General features: G+C 51.3%; 20 non-coding genes across 20 annotated transcripts; all 20 read right to left on the reverse strand.

Annotated features, from left to right (window-relative positions):
* Positions 1-885: 885 nt before the first annotated feature.
* LOC148996815 (U1 spliceosomal RNA) lies at positions 886-1,050 on the reverse strand. The gene has a single exon (XR_016150510.1). It is a non-coding gene; the product is annotated as a U1 spliceosomal RNA (small nuclear RNA).
* Positions 1,051-1,389: 339 nt separating this feature from the next.
* On the reverse strand, positions 1,390-1,580 carry LOC148996816 (U2 spliceosomal RNA). Its single transcript, XR_016149130.1, has one exon. It is a non-coding gene; the product is annotated as a U2 spliceosomal RNA (small nuclear RNA).
* Positions 1,581-2,690: 1,110 nt separating this feature from the next.
* LOC148996817 (U1 spliceosomal RNA) lies at positions 2,691-2,855 on the reverse strand. Its single transcript, XR_016150511.1, has one exon. It is a non-coding gene; the product is annotated as a U1 spliceosomal RNA (small nuclear RNA).
* Positions 2,856-3,194: 339 nt separating this feature from the next.
* Positions 3,195-3,385, reverse strand: LOC148996818 (U2 spliceosomal RNA). The gene has a single exon (XR_016149131.1). It is a non-coding gene; the product is annotated as a U2 spliceosomal RNA (small nuclear RNA).
* Positions 3,386-4,495: 1,110 nt separating this feature from the next.
* Positions 4,496-4,660, reverse strand: LOC148996819 (U1 spliceosomal RNA). Its single transcript, XR_016150512.1, has one exon. It is a non-coding gene; the product is annotated as a U1 spliceosomal RNA (small nuclear RNA).
* A 335-nt stretch (positions 4,661-4,995) lies between these two features.
* LOC148996820 (U2 spliceosomal RNA) lies at positions 4,996-5,186 on the reverse strand. The gene has a single exon (XR_016149349.1). It is a non-coding gene; the product is annotated as a U2 spliceosomal RNA (small nuclear RNA).
* A 1,113-nt stretch (positions 5,187-6,299) lies between these two features.
* Positions 6,300-6,464, reverse strand: LOC148996821 (U1 spliceosomal RNA). Its single transcript, XR_016150514.1, has one exon. It is a non-coding gene; the product is annotated as a U1 spliceosomal RNA (small nuclear RNA).
* Positions 6,465-6,802: 338 nt separating this feature from the next.
* On the reverse strand, positions 6,803-6,993 carry LOC148996822 (U2 spliceosomal RNA). Its single transcript, XR_016149350.1, has one exon. It is a non-coding gene; the product is annotated as a U2 spliceosomal RNA (small nuclear RNA).
* A 1,113-nt stretch (positions 6,994-8,106) lies between these two features.
* LOC148996823 (U1 spliceosomal RNA) lies at positions 8,107-8,271 on the reverse strand. Its single transcript, XR_016150515.1, has one exon. It is a non-coding gene; the product is annotated as a U1 spliceosomal RNA (small nuclear RNA).
* A 339-nt stretch (positions 8,272-8,610) lies between these two features.
* On the reverse strand, positions 8,611-8,801 carry LOC148996824 (U2 spliceosomal RNA). The gene has a single exon (XR_016149353.1). It is a non-coding gene; the product is annotated as a U2 spliceosomal RNA (small nuclear RNA).
* Positions 8,802-9,914: 1,113 nt separating this feature from the next.
* LOC148996825 (U1 spliceosomal RNA) lies at positions 9,915-10,079 on the reverse strand. The gene has a single exon (XR_016150516.1). It is a non-coding gene; the product is annotated as a U1 spliceosomal RNA (small nuclear RNA).
* Positions 10,080-10,417: 338 nt separating this feature from the next.
* LOC148996826 (U2 spliceosomal RNA) lies at positions 10,418-10,608 on the reverse strand. Its single transcript, XR_016149355.1, has one exon. It is a non-coding gene; the product is annotated as a U2 spliceosomal RNA (small nuclear RNA).
* A 1,113-nt stretch (positions 10,609-11,721) lies between these two features.
* Positions 11,722-11,886, reverse strand: LOC148996827 (U1 spliceosomal RNA). The gene has a single exon (XR_016150517.1). It is a non-coding gene; the product is annotated as a U1 spliceosomal RNA (small nuclear RNA).
* A 338-nt stretch (positions 11,887-12,224) lies between these two features.
* Positions 12,225-12,415, reverse strand: LOC148996828 (U2 spliceosomal RNA). The gene has a single exon (XR_016149132.1). It is a non-coding gene; the product is annotated as a U2 spliceosomal RNA (small nuclear RNA).
* A 1,113-nt stretch (positions 12,416-13,528) lies between these two features.
* Positions 13,529-13,693, reverse strand: LOC148996829 (U1 spliceosomal RNA). The gene has a single exon (XR_016150518.1). It is a non-coding gene; the product is annotated as a U1 spliceosomal RNA (small nuclear RNA).
* Positions 13,694-14,032: 339 nt separating this feature from the next.
* Positions 14,033-14,223, reverse strand: LOC148996830 (U2 spliceosomal RNA). Its single transcript, XR_016149133.1, has one exon. It is a non-coding gene; the product is annotated as a U2 spliceosomal RNA (small nuclear RNA).
* Positions 14,224-15,336: 1,113 nt separating this feature from the next.
* Positions 15,337-15,501, reverse strand: LOC148996831 (U1 spliceosomal RNA). Its single transcript, XR_016150519.1, has one exon. It is a non-coding gene; the product is annotated as a U1 spliceosomal RNA (small nuclear RNA).
* A 339-nt stretch (positions 15,502-15,840) lies between these two features.
* LOC148996832 (U2 spliceosomal RNA) lies at positions 15,841-16,031 on the reverse strand. Its single transcript, XR_016149134.1, has one exon. It is a non-coding gene; the product is annotated as a U2 spliceosomal RNA (small nuclear RNA).
* Positions 16,032-17,144: 1,113 nt separating this feature from the next.
* Positions 17,145-17,309, reverse strand: LOC148996833 (U1 spliceosomal RNA). Its single transcript, XR_016150520.1, has one exon. It is a non-coding gene; the product is annotated as a U1 spliceosomal RNA (small nuclear RNA).
* A 339-nt stretch (positions 17,310-17,648) lies between these two features.
* Positions 17,649-17,839, reverse strand: LOC148996834 (U2 spliceosomal RNA). Its single transcript, XR_016149135.1, has one exon. It is a non-coding gene; the product is annotated as a U2 spliceosomal RNA (small nuclear RNA).
* Between the last annotated feature and the right edge of the window lie 569 nt (positions 17,840-18,408).

The following is an 18,408-nucleotide window of genomic DNA, read 5'->3' on the forward strand; positions in this document are numbered from 1 at the left end:
GACTTGAAACTCTGAGGGATGGTAGGACCGGCCCGGTACTACAACCTCACCAAGGCTCGCCCCGATCGGCCCCAAGGTGGCGCTGCAGCGATCAAAAGTACGAAATGGCTCGTAACTCCTCGACCGTCGGTCGCAGACCCAAGTGTCTTACATCACCGGAATCCTTGGCTCGAGCCGAACAAGATGCATGCCTCGGATTGGGTGGTCGCGCTGGCGAGATTTTCGGGTATTTTGGATTTTCTGAAAAACCTACTTTTGCACACTAGTCCTAGGTTTTTTGCCCGATCTGACCCAAACCGGTGCAGAAAGATTCTCTGGAGTCTGACTGCCAACAGGGATCGGGAAACAGTTGGAATTTCCATCCACGTTGGCGACGGTACGCCAAAACGTTGGGGGTGGGCGAGGCGGGCTTTACTTAAACGGCTATAACTCTCCAACGGAATGAGACAATTGCACCCAACTCGGTACACCTGTGTACGGGCTCAGCCCGTGGTCACGTGAAGAGGAATGCGGCGACTGGCCACTTGGTGGCGCTGTAAACAGAAAAAAACACAACATGGGTGGCTGAATATCACGTGACGTTTCACACGTGCACAATGTTTTCATACCACATGATAGAACTCCTCATTCCGAACAACTTTGCCTCCAGGACAACTGCTGTGAACTAAGTCGTCCGTCAAATATTGGAGACTATTTGAAGAATTGAGGAGAAAAAAGAAAACCCTCCTCACACAGACCGGTCCTAGACTGTTTCGTATCTCTCGAGCAACCGCCGCAGTTCAACTCTCTGGACTGCCTCTGGATATTGAAGAAGTGGAGAAAAAAAACAAAACAAAAGAACCTCAAGTGGAGCTTTAACAATCTGCCCTTTTAACCAGTGTTGTCCAGGGGAGAGCGCGAACGCAGTCCCCCACTACCATAAATTATGCAGTCGAGATTCCCACATTTGGGGAATTCGCAGGGGTCAGCACAACCCAGAGTGCAATGGCCGAGCCTCGCCCTGGGTGAACCACCTTCCTGATCATGGTGTCTCCCCTGCCAGGTAAGTATGAATTCCCAGGCCTTCAGTCAGAAGCACCCTGCCCCTCTCCCCAATCCTCACCAGCGGTTTGCCAGTCAAAAAAGGGGCTTTTTTTTTTTTTTTTTTTTTTTGCACGCTCCGCATCCGGCTCCATGAGCCATAAATGTACATAATGCGCCGTCCCCGAATAGTGGACGGATCAGATGTTAAACTGACAGAGGAACAGGGGTTCCTTTTTGTCTTGTTTTTACACCACAATTCTACCCAGGCTAGTATAGCACATGATCACCTACAACACCCACTCACACTAGCTCCATTATCACCTTCTGCCACACAAGACCACTACATTTCTTTCATTGAACACTTTAGGAGGGTGCACCGTTCCCAGAAGTACTGCAATACCGGGTCGATGCGTGGAGTGGACGGAGCAAGCCCCTATGCCATCTCCCAGGACCAAAAATCAATTTAATATGTGGTGCCCGGGTAGGGCACGTATCAGATATTAAACTGATAAGAACAGATACTACACTTGATCTTAGCCAAAAGGCCGAGAAGCGATGACGCAGCGACGCCGAGGCGGGGGAGCCGGCAAAGGCCACGCCCACCTGGGCCGCGGCGAGAGGGTCTAAGGTCGCCGGCAAACAAGCTCAGCTCAGATTGGTTGACACCGAAAATGGATCACAACAGAGTGCACAGCACGACACTCTGGAGTGCAACCTGGGATTTTGGATCATCAACATTCCGCCTTAAAAGTGAGCGGGCAGACCAAAGCGTCCGTGGTAGAGACTTGAAACTCTGAGGGATGGTAGGACCGGCCCGGTACTACAACCTCACCAAGGCTCGCCCCGATCGGCCCCAAGGTGGCGCTGCAGCGATCAAAAGTACGAAATGGCTCGTAACTCCTCGACCGTCGGTCGCAGACCCAAGTGTCTTACATCACCGGAATCCTTGGCTCGAGCCGAACAAGATGCATGCCTCGGATTGGGTGGTCGCGCTGGCGAGATTTTCGGGTATTTTGGATTTTCTGAAAAACCTACTTTTGCACACTAGTCCTAGGTTTTTTGCCCGATCTGACCCAAACCGGTGCAGAAAGATTCTCTGGAGTCTGACTGCCAACAGGGATCGGGAAACAGTTGGAATTTCCATCCACGTTGGCGACGGTACGCCAAAACGTTGGGGGTGGGCGAGGCGGGCTTTACTTAAACGGCTATAACTCTCCAACGGAATGAGACAATTGCACCCAACTCGGTACACCTGTGTACGGGCTCAGCCCGTGGTCACGTGAAGAGGAATGCGGCGACTGGCCACTTGGTGGCGCTGTAAACAGAAAAAAACACAACATGGGTGGCTGAATATCACGTGACGTTTCACACGTGCACAATGTTTTCATACCACATGATAGAACTCCTCATTCCGAACAACTTTGCCTCCAGGACAACTGCTGTGAACTAAGTCGTCCGTCAAATATTGGAGACTATTTGAAGAATTGAGGAGAAAAAAGAAAACCCTCCTCACACAGACCGGTCCTAGACTGTTTCGTATCTCTCGAGCAACCGCCGCAGTTCAACTCTCTGGACTGCCTCTGGATATTGAAGAAGTGGAGAAAAAAAACAAAACAAAAGAACCTCAAGTGGAGCTTTAACAATCTGCCCTTTTAACCAGTGTTGTCCAGGGGAGAGCGCGAACGCAGTCCCCCACTACCATAAATTATGCAGTCGAGATTCCCACATTTGGGGAATTCGCAGGGGTCAGCACAACCCAGAGTGCAATGGCCGAGCCTCGCCCTGGGTGAACCACCTTCCTGATCATGGTGTCTCCCCTGCCAGGTAAGTATGAATTCCCAGGCCTTCAGTCAGAAGCACCCTGCCCCTCTCCCCAATCCTCACCAGCGGTTTGCCAGTCAAAAAAGGGGCTTTTTTTTTTTTTTTTTTTTTTTGCACGCTCCGCATCCGGCTCCATGAGCCATAAATGTACATAATGCGCCGTCCCCGAATAGTGGACGGATCAGATGTTAAACTGACAGAGGAACAGGGGTTCCTTTTTGTCTTGTTTTTACACCACAATTCTACCCAGGCTAGTATAGCACATGATCACCTACAACACCCACTCACACTAGCTCCATTATCACCTTCTGCCACACAAGACCACTACATTTCTTTCATTGAACACTTTAGGAGGGTGCACCGTTCCCAGAAGTACTGCAATACCGGGTCGATGCGTGGAGTGGACGGAGCAAGCCCCTATGCCATCTCCCAGGACCAAAAATCAATTTAATATGTGGTGCCCGGGTAGGGCACGTATCAGATATTAAACTGATAAGAACAGATACTACACTTGATCTTAGCCAAAAGGCCGAGAAGCGATGACGCAGCGACGCCGAGGCGGGGGAGCCGGCAAAGGCCACGCCCACCTGGGCCGCGGCGAGAGGGTCTAAGGTCGCCGGCAAACAAGCTCAGCTCAGATTGGTTGACACCGAAAATGGATCACAACAGAGTGCACAGCACGACACTCTGGAGTGCAACCTGGGATTTTGGATCATCAACATTCCGCCTTAAAAGTGAGCGGGCAGACCAAAGCGTCCGTGGTAGAGACTTGAAACTCTGAGGGATGGTAGGACCGGCCCGGTACTACAACCTCACCAAGGCTCGCCCCGATCGGCCCCAAGGTGGCGCTGCAGCGATCAAAAGTACGAAATGGCTCGTAACTCCTCGACCGTCGGTCGCAGACCCAAGTGTCTTACATCACCGGAATCCTTGGCTCGAGCCGAACAAGATGCATGCCTCGGATTGGGTGGTCGCGCTGGCGAGATTTTCGGGTATTTTGGATTTTCTGAAAAACCTACTTTTGCACACTAGTCCTAGGTTTTTTGCCCGATCTGACCCAAACCGGTGCAGAAAGATTCTCTGGAGTCTGACTGCCAACAGGGATCGGGAAACAGTTGGAATTTCCATCCACGTTGGCGACGGTACGCCAAAACGTTGGGGGTGGGCGAGGCGGGCTTTACTTAAACGGCTATAACTCTCCAACGGAATGAGACAATTGCACCCAACTCGGTACACCTGTGTACGGGCTCAGCCCGTGGTCACGTGAAGAGGAATGCGGCGACTGGCCACTTGGTGGCGCTGTAAACAGAAAAAAACACAACATGGGTGGCTGAATATCACGTGACGTTTCACACGTGCACAATGTTTTCATACCACATGATAGAACTCCTCATTCCGAACAACTTTGCCTCCAGGACAACTGCTGTGAACTAAGTCGTCCGTCAAATATTGGAGACTATTTGAAGAATTGAGGAGAAAAAAGAAAACCCTCCTCACACAGACCGGTCCTAGACTGTTTCGTATCTCTCGAGCAACCGCCGCAGTTCAACTCTCTGGACTGCCTCTGGATATTGAAGAAGTGGAGAAAAAAAACAAAACAAAAGAACCTCAAGTGGAGCTTTAACAATCTGCCCTTTTAACCAGTGTTGTCCAGGGGAGAGCGCGAACGCAGTCCCCCACTACCATAAATTATGCAGTCGAGATTCCCACATTTGGGGAATTCGCAGGGGTCAGCACAACCCAGAGTGCAATGGCCGAGCCTCGCCCTGGGTGAACCACCTTCCTGATCATGGTGTCTCCCCTGCCAGGTAAGTATGAATTCCCAGGCCTTCAGTCAGAAGCACCCTGCCCCTCTCCCCAATCCTCACCAGCGGTTTGCCAGTCAAAAAAGGGGCTTTTTTTTTTTTTTTTTTTGCACGCTCCGCATCCGGCTCCATGAGCCATAAATGTACATAATGCGCCGTCCCCGAATAGTGGACGGATCAGATGTTAAACTGACAGAGGAACAGGGGTTCCTTTTTGTCTTGTTTTTACACCACAATTCTACCCAGGCTAGTATAGCACATGATCACCTACAACACCCACTCACACTAGCTCCATTATCACCTTCTGCCACACAAGACCACTACATTTCTTTCATTGAACACTTTAGGAGGGTGCACCGTTCCCAGAAGTACTGCACTACCGGGTCGATGCGTGGAGTGGACGGAGCAAGCCCCTATGCCATCTCCCAGGACCAAAAATCAATTTAATATGTGGTGCCCGGGTAGGGCACGTATCAGATATTAAACTGATAAGAACAGATACTACACTTGATCTTAGCCAAAAGGCCGAGAAGCGATGACGCAGCGACGCCGAGGCGGGGGAGCCGGCAAAGGCCACGCCCACCTGGGCCGCGGCGAGAGGGTCTAAGGTCGCCGGCAAACAAGCTCAGCTCAGATTGGTTGACACCGAAAATGGATCACAACAGAGTGCACAGCACGACACTCTGGAGTGCAACCTGGGATTTTGGATCATCAACATTCCGCCTTAAAAGTGAGCGGGCAGACCAAAGCGTCCGTGGTAGAGACTTGAAACTCTGAGGGATGGTAGGACCGGCCCGGTACTACAATCTCACCAAGGCTCGCCCCGATCGGCCCCAAGGTGGCGCTGCAGCGATCAAAAGTACGAAATGGCTCGTAACTCCTCGACCGTCGGTCGCAGACCCAAGTGTCTTACATCACCGGAATCCTTGGCTCGAGCCGAACAAGATGCATGCCTCGGATTGGGTGGTCGCGCTGGCGAGATTTTCGGGTATTTTGGATTTTCTGAAAAACCTACTTTTGCACACTAGTCCTAGGTTTTTTGCCCGATCTGACCCAAACCGGTGCAGAAAGATTCTCTGGAGTCCGACTGCCAACAGGGATCGGGAAACAGTTGGAATTTCCATCCACGTTGGCGACGGTACGCCAAAACGTTGGGGGTGGGCGAGGCGGGCTTTACTTAAACGGCTATAACTCTCCAACGGAATGAGACAATTGCACCCAACTCGGTACACCTGTGTACGGGCTCAGCCCGTGGTCACGTGAAGAGGAATGCGGCGACTGGCCACTTGGTGGCGCTGTAAACAGAAAAAAACACAACATGGGTGGCTGTATATCACGTGACGTTTCACACGTGCACAATGTTTTCATAGCACATGATAGAACTCCTCATTCCGAACAACTTTGCCTCCAGGACAACTGCTGTGAACCAAGTCGTCCGTCAAATATTGGAGACTATTTGAAGAATTGAGGAGAAAAAAGAAAACCCTCCTCACACAGACCGGTCCTAGACTGTTTCGTATCTCTCGAGCAACCGCCGCAGTTCAACTCTCTGGACTGCCTCTGGATATTGAAGAAGTGGAGAAAAAAAAACAAAAAACAAAAGAACCTCAAGTGGAGCTTTAACAATCTGCCCTTTTAACCAGTGTTGTCCAGGGGAGAGCGCGAACGCAGTCCCCCACTACCATAAATTATGCAGTCGAGATTCCCACATTTGGGGAATTCGCAGGGGTCAGCACAACCCAGAGTGCAATGGCCGAGCCTCGCCCTGGGTGAACCACCTTCCTGATCATGGTGTCTCCCCTGCCAGGTAAGTATGAATTCCCAGGCCTTCAGTCAGAAGCACCCTGCCCCTCTCCCCAATCCTCACCAGCGGTTTGCCAGTCAAAAAAGGGGCTTTTTTTTTTTTTTTTTTTTTTGCACGCTCCGCATCCGGCTCCATGAGCCATAAATGTACATAATGCGCCGTCCCCGAATAGTGGACGGATCAGATGTTAAACTGACAGAGGAACAGGGGTTCCTTTTTGTCTTGTTTTTACACCACAATTCTACCCAGGCTAGTATAGCACATGATCACCTACAACACCCACTCACACTAGCTCCATTATCACCTTCTGCCACACAAGACCACTACATTTCTTTCATTGAACACTTTAGGAGGGTGCACCGTTCCCAGAAGTACTGCACTACCGGGTCGATGCGTGGAGTGGACGGAGCAAGCCCCTATGCCATCTCCCAGGACCAAAAATCAATTTAATATGTGGTGCCCGGGTAGGGCACGTATCAGATATTAAACTGATAAGAACAGATACTACACTTGATCTTAGCCAAAAGGCCGAGAAGCGATGACGCAGCGACGCCGAGGCGGGGGAGCCGGCAAAGGCCACGCCCACCTGGGCCGCGGCGAGAGGGTCTAAGGTCGCCGGCAAACAAGCTCAGCTCAGATTGGTTGACACCGAAAATGGATCACAACAGAGTGCACAGCACGACACTCTGGAGTGCAACCTGGGATTTTGGATCATCAACATTCCGCCTTAAAAGTGAGCGGGCAGACCAAAGCGTCCGTGGTAGAGACTTGAAACTCTGAGGGATGGTAGGACCGGCCCGGTACTACAACCTCACCAAGGCTCGCCCCGATCGGCCCCAAGGTGGCGCTGCAGCGATCAAAAGTACGAAATGGCTCGTAACTCCTCGACCGTCGGTCGCAGACCCAAGTGTCTTACATCACCGGAATCCTTGGCTCGAGCCGAACAAGATGCATGCCTCGGATTGGGTGGTCGCGCTGGCGAGATTTTCGGGTATTTTGGATTTTCTGAAAAACCTACTTTTGCACACTAGTCCTAGGTTTTTTGCCCGATCTGACCCAAACCGGTGCAGAAAGATTCTCTGGAGTCCGACTGCCAACAGGGATCGGGAAACAGTTGGAATTTCCATCCACGTTGGCGACGGTACGCCAAAACGTTGGGGGTGGGCGAGGCGGGCTTTACTTAAACGGCTATAACTCTCCAACGGAATGAGACAATTGCACCCAACTCGGTACACCTGTGTACGGGCTCAGCCCGTGGTCACGTGAAGAGGAATGCGGCGACTGGCCACTTGGTGGCGCTGTAAACAGAAAAAAACACAACATGGGTGGCTGTATATCACGTGACGTTTCACACGTGCACAATGTTTTCATAGCACATGATAGAACTCCTCATTCCGAACAACTTTGCCTCCAGGACAACTGCTGTGAACCAAGTCGTCCGTCAAATATTGGAGACTATTTGAAGAATTGAGGAGAAAAAAGAAAACCCTCCTCACACAGACCGGTCCTAGACTGTTTCGTATCTCTCGAGCAACCGCCGCAGTTCAACTCTCTGGACTGCCTCTGGATATTGAAGAAGTGGAGAAAAAAAAACAAAAAACAAAAGAACCTCAAGTGGAGCTTTAACAATCTGCCCTTTTAACCAGTGTTGTCCAGGGGAGAGCGCGAACGCAGTCCCCCACTACCATAAATTATGCAGTCGAGATTCCCACATTTGGGGAATTCGCAGGGGTCAGCACAACCCAGAGTGCAATGGCCGAGCCTCGCCCTGGGTGAACCACCTTCCTGATCATGGTGTCTCCCCTGCCAGGTAAGTATGAATTCCCAGGCCTTCAGTCAGAAGCACCCTGCCCCTCTCCCCAATCCTCACCAAGCGGTTTGCCAGTCAAAAAAGGGGCTTTTTTTTTTTTTTTTTTTTTTGCACGCTCCGCATCCGGCTCCATGAGCCATAAATGTACATAATGCGCCGTCCCCGAATAGTGGACGGATCAGATGTTAAACTGACAGAGGAACAGGGGTTCCTTTTTGTCTTGTTTTTACACCACAATTCTACCCAGGCTAGTATAGCACATGATCACCTACAACACCCACTCACACTAGCTCCATTATCACCTTCTGCCACACAAGACCACTACATTTCTTTCATTGAACACTTTAGGAGGGTGCACCGTTCCCAGAAGTACTGCACTACCGGGTCGATGCGTGGAGTGGACGGAGCAAGCCCCTATGCCATCTCCCAGGACCAAAAATCAATTTAATATGTGGTGCCCGGGTAGGGCACGTATCAGATATTAAACTGATAAGAACAGATACTACACTTGATCTTAGCCAAAAGGCCGAGAAGCGATGACGCAGCGACGCCGAGGCGGGGGAGCCGGCAAAGGCCACGCCCACCTGGGCCGCGGCGAGAGGGTCTAAGGTCGCCGGCAAACAAGCTCAGCTCAGATTGGTTGACACCGAAAATGGATCACAACAGAGTGCACAGCACGACACTCTGGAGTGCAACCTGGGATTTTGGATCATCAACATTCCGCCTTAAAAGTGAGCGGGCAGACCAAAGCGTCCGTGGTAGAGACTTGAAACTCTGAGGGATGGTAGGACCGGCCCGGTACTACAACCTCACCAAGGCTCGCCCCGATCGGCCCCAAGGTGGCGCTGCAGCGATCAAAAGTACGAAATGGCTCGTAACTCCTCGACCGTCGGTCGCAGACCCAAGTGTCTTACATCACCGGAATCCTTGGCTCGAGCCGAACAAGATGCATGCCTCGGATTGGGTGGTCGCGCTGGCGAGATTTTCGGGTATTTTGGATTTTCTGAAAAACCTACTTTTGCACACTAGTCCTAGGTTTTTTGCCCGATCTGACCCAAACCGGTGCAGAAAGATTCTCTGGAGTCCGACTGCCAACAGGGATCGGGAAACAGTTGGAATTTCCATCCACGTTGGCGACGGTACGCCAAAACGTTGGGGGTGGGCGAGGCGGGCTTTACTTAAACGGCTATAACTCTCCAACGGAATGAGACAATTGCACCCAACTCGGTACACCTGTGTACGGGCTCAGCCCGTGGTCACGTGAAGAGGAATGCGGCGACTGGCCACTTGGTGGCGCTGTAAACAGAAAAAAACACAACATGGGTGGCTGTATATCACGTGACGTTTCACACGTGCACAATGTTTTCATAGCACATGATAGAACTCCTCATTCCGAACAACTTTGCCTCCAGGACAACTGCTGTGAACCAAGTCGTCCGTCAAATATTGGAGACTATTTGAAGAATTGAGGAGAAAAAAGAAAACCCTCCTCACACAGACCGGTCCTAGACTGTTTCGTATCTCTCGAGCAACCGCCGCAGTTCAACTCTCTGGACTGCCTCTGGATATTGAAGAAGTGGAGAAAAAAAAACAAAAAACAAAAGAACCTCAAGTGGAGCTTTAACAATCTGCCCTTTTAACCAGTGTTGTCCAGGGGAGAGCGCGAACGCAGTCCCCCACTACCATAAATTATGCAGTCGAGATTCCCACATTTGGGGAATTCGCAGGGGTCAGCACAACCCAGAGTGCAATGGCCGAGCCTCGCCCTGGGTGAACCACCTTCCTGATCATGGTGTCTCCCCTGCCAGGTAAGTATGAATTCCCAGGCCTTCAGTCAGAAGCACCCTGCCCCTCTCCCCAATCCTCACCAGCGGTTTGCCAGTCAAAAAAGGGGCTTTTTTTTTTTTTTTTTTTTTTGCACGCTCCGCATCCGGCTCCATGAGCCATAAATGTACATAATGCGCCGTCCCCGAATAGTGGACGGATCAGATGTTAAACTGACAGAGGAACAGGGGTTCCTTTTTGTCTTGTTTTTACACCACAATTCTACCCAGGCTAGTATAGCACATGATCACCTACAACACCCACTCACACTAGCTCCATTATCACCTTCTGCCACACAAGACCACTACATTTCTTTCATTGAACACTTTAGGAGGGTGCACCGTTCCCAGAAGTACTGCACTACCGGGTCGATGCGTGGAGTGGACGGAGCAAGCCCCTATGCCATCTCCCAGGACCAAAAATCAATTTAATATGTGGTGCCCGGGTAGGGCACGTATCAGATATTAAACTGATAAGAACAGATACTACACTTGATCTTAGCCAAAAGGCCGAGAAGCGATGACGCAGCGACGCCGAGGCGGGGGAGCCGGCAAAGGCCACGCCCACCTGGGCCGCGGCGAGAGGGTCTAAGGTCGCCGGCAAACAAGCTCAGCTCAGATTGGTTGACACCGAAAATGGATCACAACAGAGTGCACAGCACGACACTCTGGAGTGCAACCTGGGATTTTGGATCATCAACATTCCGCCTTAAAAGTGAGCGGGCAGACCAAAGCGTCCGTGGTAGAGACTTGAAACTCTGAGGGATGGTAGGACCGGCCCGGTACTACAACCTCACCAAGGCTCGCCCCGATCGGCCCCAAGGTGGCGCTGCAGCGATCAAAAGTACGAAATGGCTCGTAACTCCTCGACCGTCGGTCGCAGACCCAAGTGTCTTACATCACCGGAATCCTTGGCTCGAGCCGAACAAGATGCATGCCTCGGATTGGGTGGTCGCGCTGGCGAGATTTTCGGGTATTTTGGATTTTCTGAAAAACCTACTTTTGCACACTAGTCCTAGGTTTTTTGCCCGATCTGACCCAAACCGGTGCAGAAAGATTCTCTGGAGTCCGACTGCCAACAGGGATCGGGAAACAGTTGGAATTTCCATCCACGTTGGCGACGGTACGCCAAAACGTTGGGGGTGGGCGAGGCGGGCTTTACTTAAACGGCTATAACTCTCCAACGGAATGAGACAATTGCACCCAACTCGGTACACCTGTGTACGGGCTCAGCCCGTGGTCACGTGAAGAGGAATGCGGCGACTGGCCACTTGGTGGCGCTGTAAACAGAAAAAAACACAACATGGGTGGCTGTATATCACGTGACGTTTCACACGTGCACAATGTTTTCATAGCACATGATAGAACTCCTCATTCCGAACAACTTTGCCTCCAGGACAACTGCTGTGAACCAAGTCGTCCGTCAAATATTGGAGACTATTTGAAGAATTGAGGAGAAAAAAGAAAACCCTCCTCACACAGACCGGTCCTAGACTGTTTCGTATCTCTCGAGCAACCGCCGCAGTTCAACTCTCTGGACTGCCTCTGGATATTGAAGAAGTGGAGAAAAAAAAACAAAAAACAAAAGAACCTCAAGTGGAGCTTTAACAATCTGCCCTTTTAACCAGTGTTGTCCAGGGGAGAGCGCGAACGCAGTCCCCCACTACCATAAATTATGCAGTCGAGATTCCCACATTTGGGGAATTCGCAGGGGTCAGCACAACCCAGAGTGCAATGGCCGAGCCTCGCCCTGGGTGAACCACCTTCCTGATCATGGTGTCTCCCCTGCCAGGTAAGTATGAATTCCCAGGCCTTCAGTCAGAAGCACCCTGCCCCTCTCCCCAATCCTCACCAGCGGTTTGCCAGTCAAAAAAGGGGCTTTTTTTTTTTTTTTTTTTTTTGCACGCTCCGCATCCGGCTCCATGAGCCATAAATGTACATAATGCGCCGTCCCCGAATAGTGGACGGATCAGATGTTAAACTGACAGAGGAACAGGGGTTCCTTTTTGTCTTGTTTTTACACCACAATTCTACCCAGGCTAGTATAGCACATGATCACCTACAACACCCACTCACACTAGCTCCATTATCACCTTCTGCCACACAAGACCACTACATTTCTTTCATTGAACACTTTAGGAGGGTGCACCGTTCCCAGAAGTACTGCAATACCGGGTCGATGCGTGGAGTGGACGGAGCAAGCCCCTATGCCATCTCCCAGGACCAAAAATCAATTTAATATGTGGTGCCCGGGTAGGGCACGTATCAGATATTAAACTGATAAGAACAGATACTACACTTGATCTTAGCCAAAAGGCCGAGAAGCGATGACGCAGCGACGCCGAGGCGGGGGAGCCGGCAAAGGCCACGCCCACCTGGGCCGCGGCGAGAGGGTCTAAGGTCGCCGGCAAACAAGCTCAGCTCAGATTGGTTGACACCGAAAATGGATCACAACAGAGTGCACAGCACGACACTCTGGAGTGCAACCTGGGATTTTGGATCATCAACATTCCGCCTTAAAAGTGAGCGGGCAGACCAAAGCGTCCGTGGTAGAGACTTGAAACTCTGAGGGATGGTAGGACCGGCCCGGTACTACAACCTCACCAAGGCTCGCCCCGATCGGCCCCAAGGTGGCGCTGCAGCGATCAAAAGTACGAAATGGCTCGTAACTCCTCGACCGTCGGTCGCAGACCCAAGTGTCTTACATCACCGGAATCCTTGGCTCGAGCCGAACAAGATGCATGCCTCGGATTGGGTGGTCGCGCTGGCGAGATTTTCGGGTATTTTGGATTTTCTGAAAAACCTACTTTTGCACACTAGTCCTAGGTTTTTTGCCCGATCTGACCCAAACCGGTGCAGAAAGATTCTCTGGAGTCCGACTGCCAACAGGGATCGGGAAACAGTTGGAATTTCCATCCACGTTGGCGACGGTACGCCAAAACGTTGGGGGTGGGCGAGGCGGGCTTTACTTAAACGGCTATAACTCTCCAACGGAATGAGACAATTGCACCCAACTCGGTACACCTGTGTACGGGCTCAGCCCGTGGTCACGTGAAGAGGAATGCGGCGACTGGCCACTTGGTGGCGCTGTAAACAGAAAAAAACACAACATGGGTGGCTGTATATCACGTGACGTTTCACACGTGCACAATGTTTTCATAGCACATGATAGAACTCCTCATTCCGAACAACTTTGCCTCCAGGACAACTGCTGTGAACCAAGTCGTCCGTCAAATATTGGAGACTATTTGAAGAATTGAGGAGAAAAAAGAAAACCCTCCTCACACAGACCGGTCCTAGACTGTTTCGTATCTCTCGAGCAACCGCCGCAGTTCAACTCTCTGGACTGCCTCTGGATATTGAAGAAGTGGAGAAAAAAAAACAAAAAACAAAAGAACCTCAAGTGGAGCTTTAACAATCTGCCCTTTTAACCAGTGTTGTCCAGGGGAGAGCGCGAACGCAGTCCCCCACTACCATAAATTATGCAGTCGAGATTCCCACATTTGGGGAATTCGCAGGGGTCAGCACAACCCAGAGTGCAATGGCCGAGCCTCGCCCTGGGTGAACCACCTTCCTGATCATGGTGTCTCCCCTGCCAGGTAAGTATGAATTCCCAGGCCTTCAGTCAGAAGCACCCTGCCCCTCTCCCCAATCCTCACCAGCGGTTTGCCAGTCAAAAAAGGGGCTTTTTTTTTTTTTTTTTTTTTTTGCACGCTCCGCATCCGGCTCCATGAGCCATAAATGTACATAATGCGCCGTCCCCGAATAGTGGACGGATCAGATGTTAAACTGACAGAGGAACAGGGGTTCCTTTTTGTCTTGTTTTTACACCACAATTCTACCCAGGCTAGTATAGCACATGATCACCTACAACACCCACTCACACTAGCTCCATTATCACCTTCTGCCACACAAGACCACTACATTTCTTTCATTGAACACTTTAGGAGGGTGCACCGTTCCCAGAAGTACTGCAATACCGGGTCGATGCGTGGAGTGGACGGAGCAAGCCCCTATGCCATCTCCCAGGACCAAAAATCAATTTAATATGTGGTGCCCGGGTAGGGCACGTATCAGATATTAAACTGATAAGAACAGATACTACACTTGATCTTAGCCAAAAGGCCGAGAAGCGATGACGCAGCGACGCCGAGGCGGGGGAGCCGGCAAAGGCCACGCCCACCTGGGCCGCGGCGAGAGGGTCTAAGGTCGCCGGCAAACAAGCTCAGCTCAGATTGGTTGACACCGAAAATGGATCACAACAGAGTGCACAGCACGACACTCTGGAGTGCAACCTGGGATTTTGGATCATCAACATTCCGCCTTAAAAGTGAGCGGGCAGACCAAAGCGTCCGTGGTAGAGACTTGAAACTCTGAGGGATGGTAGGACCGGCCCGGTACTACAACCTCACCAAGGCTCGCCCCGATCGGCCCCAAGGTGGCGCTGCAGCGATCAAAAGTACGAAATGGCTCGTAACTCCTCGACCGTCGGTCGCAGACCCAAGTGTCTTACATCACCGGAATCCTTGGCTCGAGCCGAACAAGATGCATGCCTCGGATTGGGTGGTCGCGCTGGCGAGATTTTCGGGTATTTTGGATTTTCTGAAAAACCTACTTTTGCACACTAGTCCTAGGTTTTTTGCCCGATCTGACCCAAACCGGTGCAGAAAGATTCTCTGGAGTCCGACTGCCAACAGGGATCGGGAAACAGTTGGAATTTCCATCCACGTTGGCGACGGTACGCCAAAACGTTGGGGGTGGGCGAGGCGGGCTTTACTTAAACGGCTATAACTCTCCAACGGAATGAGACAATTGCACCCAACTCGGTACACCTGTGTACGGGCTCAGCCCGTGGTCACGTGAAGAGGAATGCGGCGACTGGCCACTTGGTGGCGCTGTAAACAGAAAAAAACACAACATGGGTGGCTGTATATCACGTGACGTTTCACACGTGCACAATGTTTTCATAGCACATGATAGAACTCCTCATTCCGAACAACTTTGCCTCCAGGACAACTGCTGTGAACCAAGTCGTCCGTCAAATATTGGAGACTATTTGAAGAATTGAGGAGAAAAAAGAAAACCCTCCTCACACAGACCGGTCCTAGACTGTTTCGTATCTCTCGAGCAACCGCCGCAGTTCAACTCTCTGGACTGCCTCTGGATATTGAAGAAGTGGAGAAAAAAAAACAAAAAACAAAAGAACCTCAAGTGGAGCTTTAACAATCTGCCCTTTTAACCAGTGTTGTCCAGGGGAGAGCGCGAACGCAGTCCCCCACTACCATAAATTATGCAGTCGAGATTCCCACATTTGGGGAATTCGCAGGGGTCAGCACAACCCAGAGTGCAATGGCCGAGCCTCGCCCTGGGTGAACCACCTTCCTGATCATGGTGTCTCCCCTGCCAGGTAAGTATGAATTCCCAGGCCTTCAGTCAGAAGCACCCTGCCCCTCTCCCCAATCCTCACCAGCGGTTTGCCAGTCAAAAAAGGGGCTTTTTTTTTTTTTTTTTTTTTTTGCACGCTCCGCATCCGGCTCCATGAGCCATAAATGTACATAATGCGCCGTCCCCGAATAGTGGACGGATCAGATGTTAAACTGACAGAGGAACAGGGGTTCCTTTTTGTCTTGTTTTTACACCACAATTCTACCCAGGCTAGTATAGCACATGATCACCTACAACACCCACTCACACTAGCTCCATTATCACCTTCTGCCACACAAGACCACTACATTTCTTTCATTGAACACTTTAGGAGGGTGCACCGTTCCCAGAAGTACTGCAATACCGGGTCGATGCGTGGAGTGGACGGAGCAAGCCCCTATGCCATCTCCCAGGACCAAAAATCAATTTAATATGTGGTGCCCGGGTAGGGCACGTATCAGATATTAAACTGATAAGAACAGATACTACACTTGATCTTAGCCAAAAGGCCGAGAAGCGATGACGCAGCGACGCCGAGGCGGGGGAGCCGGCAAAGGCCACGCCCACCTGGGCCGCGGCGAGAGGGTCTAAGGTCGCCGGCAAACAAGCTCAGCTCAGATTGGTTGACACCGAAAATGGATCACAACAGAGTGCACAGCACGACACTCTGGAGTGCAACCTGGGATTTTGGATCATCAACATTCCGCCTTAAAAGTGAGCGGGCAGACCAAAGCGTCCGTGGTAGAGACTTGAAACTCTGAGGGATGGTAGGACCGGCCCGGTACTACAACCTCACCAAGGCTCGCCCCGATCGGCCCCAAGGTGGCGCTGCAGCGATCAAAAGTACGAAATGGCTCGTAACTCCTCGACCGTCGGTCGCAGACCCAAGTGTCTTACATCACCGGAATCCTTGGCTCGAGCCGAACAAGATGCATGCCTCGGATTGGGTGGTCGCGCTGGCGAGATTTTCGGGTATTTTGGATTTTCTGAAAAACCTACTTTTGCACACTAGTCCTAGGTTTTTTGCCCGATCTGACCCAAACCGGTGCAGAAAGATTCTCTGGAGTCCGACTGCCAACAGGGATCGGGAAACAGTTGGAATTTCCATCCACGTTGGCGACGGTACGCCAAAACGTTGGGGGTGGGCGAGGCGGGCTTTACTTAAACGGCTATAACTCTCCAACGGAATGAGACAATTGCACCCAACTCGGTACACCTGTGTACGGGCTCAGCCCGTGGTCACGTGAAGAGGAATGCGGCGACTGGCCACTTGGTGGCGCTGTAAACAGAAAAAAACACAACATGGGTGGCTGTATATCACGTGACGTTTCACACGTGCACAATGTTTTCATAGCACATGATAGAACTCCTCATTCCGAACAACTTTGCCTCCAGGACAACTGCTGTGAACCAAGTCGTCCGTCAAATATTGGAGACTATTTGAAGAATTGAGGAGAAAAAAGAAAACCCTCCTCACACAGACCGGTCCTAGACTGTTTCGTATCTCTCGAGCAACCGCCGCAGTTCAACTCTCTGGACTGCCTCTGGATATTGAAGAAGTGGAGAAAAAAAAACAAAAAACAAAAGAACCTCAAGTGGAGCTTTAACAATCTGCCCTTTTAACCAGTGTTGTCCAGGGGAGAGCGCGAACGCAGTCCCCCACTACCATAAATTATGCAGTCGAGATTCCCACATTTGGGGAATTCGCAGGGGTCAGCACAACCCAGAGTGCAATGGCCGAGCCTCGCCCTGGGTGAACCACCTTCCTGATCATGGTGTCTCCCCTGCCAGGTAAGTATGAATTCCCAGGCCTTCAGTCAGAAGCACCCTGCCCCTCTCCCCAATCCTCACCAGCGGTTTGCCAGTCAAAAAAGGGGCTTTTTTTTTTTTTTTTTTTTTTTGCACGCTCCGCATCCGGCTCCATGAGCCATAAATGTACATAATGCGCCGTCCCCGAATAGTGGACGGATCAGATGTTAAACTGACAGAGGAACAGGGGTTCCTTTTTGTCTTGTTTTTACACCACAATTCTACCCAGGCTAGTATAGCACATGATCACCTACAACACCCACTCACACTAGCTCCATTATCACCTTCTGCCACACAAGACCACTACATTTCTTTCATTGAACACTTTAGGAGGGTGCACCGTTCCCAGAAGTACTGCAATACCGGGTCGATGCGTGGAGTGGACGGAGCAAGCCCCTATGCCATCTCCCAGGACCAAAAATCAATTTAATATGTGGTGCCCGGGTAGGGCACGTATCAGATATTAAACTGATAAGAACAGATACTACACTTGATCTTAGCCAAAAGGCCGAGAAGCGATGACGCAGCGACGCCGAGGCGGGGGAGCCGGCAAAGGCCACGCCCACCTGGGCCGCGGCGAGAGGGTCTAAGGTCGCCGGCAAACAAGCTCAGCTCAGATTGGTTGACACCGAAAATGGATCACAACAGAGTGCACAGCACGACACTCTGGAGTGCAACCTGGGATTTTGGATCATCAACATTCCGCCTTAAAAGTGAGCGGGCAGACCAAAGCGTCCGTGGTAGAGACTTGAAACTCTGAGGGATGGTAGGACCGGCCCGGTACTACAACCTCACCAAGGCTCGCCCCGATCGGCCCCAAGGTGGCGCTGCAGCGATCAAAAGTACGAAATGGCTCGTAACTCCTCGACCGTCGGTCGCAGACCCAAGTGTCTTACATCACCGGAATCCTTGGCTCGAGCCGAACAAGATGCATGCCTCGGATTGGGTGGTCGCGCTGGCGAGATTTTCGGGTATTTTGGATTTTCTGAAAAACCTACTTTTGCACACTAGTCCTAGGTTTTTTGCCCGATCTGACCCAAACCGGTGCAGAAAGATTCTCTGGAGTCCGACTGCCAACAGGGATCGGGA

The sequence above is a fragment of the Pimephales promelas genome, chromosome 2 (assembly GCF_988280905.1).
Source record: "Pimephales promelas chromosome 2, fPimPro1.hap1.1, whole genome shotgun sequence".
NCBI lineage: Eukaryota > Metazoa > Chordata > Actinopteri > Cypriniformes > Leuciscidae > Pimephales > Pimephales promelas.